This window comes from Otolemur garnettii, unplaced genomic scaffold (assembly GCF_000181295.1).
Source record: "Otolemur garnettii isolate 467f Iridium unplaced genomic scaffold, OtoGar3 scaffold00016, whole genome shotgun sequence".
Lineage (NCBI taxonomy): Eukaryota > Metazoa > Chordata > Mammalia > Primates > Galagidae > Otolemur > Otolemur garnettii.
In genome coordinates, this window is record NW_003852411.1 from 19,553,804 (window position 1) to 19,554,958 (window position 1,155).

The 1,155-nt window shown below is 41.6% G+C and overlaps 1 protein-coding gene across 1 annotated transcript in view; it reads left to right on the forward strand.

The window, feature by feature from the left end:
* The window catches only part of SLC9C2 (solute carrier family 9 member C2 (putative)), a 70,351-nt gene that overhangs the window by 61,276 nt on the left and 7,920 nt on the right, over positions 1 to 1,155 (forward strand). The gene's annotated exons all lie outside the window — the stretch shown is intronic.

Genomic DNA, 1,155 nt, shown 5'->3' on the forward strand with positions numbered 1-1,155 from the left:
CAAACTCTTGGGCTTAAGTGATTCTCTTGCCTCAGCCTCCCAAGTAGCTGGGACTACAGGCACCTGCCACAATGCCTGGCTATTTTTTGTTGCAGTTGTTGTTGTTTTAGCTGGCCTGGACCGGGTTCGAACCTGTCAGCTTCGGTGTGTGTGGCTGGCTCCATAACCACTGTGCTATGGAAGCCAAGCCCTTCTTCTTCACTTTTAAGGCCTCCTGTGATTATAGTGGGTCCACCAGGATAATCTAAGATCATCTCTTGAAGGCCAGCTGATTAGTAACCTTGATTCCACCTGCAAAGTCCCTTTGTAGCAGTACTCTTAGTATTTGATTGAATAACTGACAGGAATCTTGGGGGGACTTCTTTAAAATGCTGTCTACCACAGATGCCATAATCTTTTCTTGGTGTGTAATAAACAGAGCCATTCTTTATTGCTCACAGGTCATTTGAACTGCGTTCAAAATTAGGGCCATTTAAAAATACTCAAAGTCCTTTGGAAGCATGAATGCCTCTAAAAGTCTGAAGGATAGTTGGTAGGAGGGTTCCTGTTTCCTGTCCTCCTGAATAATAAACTTCTTCTTTAATGTACAGCTAAACTTTCTAGAAAATTCCATAATTCATCCCCTTTGATTCTTGAAGCTTCTCCCTAAAATCTGATACCTCTCATCTTTCATGCCTACGAATGGTATTCATGAAGTACCTTGATCATCCTAAGACCTTTTCTTATTGGTATTTCATGGTAATCATTCTTAAGCATTTAAAAGATGGACTAGGCTTTCACGGAAATTGTGGCTTGGTTTGGAAACACATTAATTCATGATACTTGATTATGTGACCACGCAATCAAAAGTTATTTTCCACCTGGGTGATTGCAATAGTTGGTGCCTAGAATAACTCGTTTTGGTAGGATTTTTATATAAAACAGATATATGTAGAAAATTATAAATAGGGGTAATTTACAAATAAATTGGAAATGTATGCTAAAGATTGGAAATAAATCCTTGCCTTGGCTTGACGCCTGTGGCTCAAGTGGCTAAGGCGCCAGCCACATACACCTAAGTAGCGGTTCGAATCCAGCCCGGGCCCACCAAACAACAATGATGGCTGCAACCAAAAAATTGTGGTGGGCGCCTGTGGTCCCAGCTACTTGGGAGGC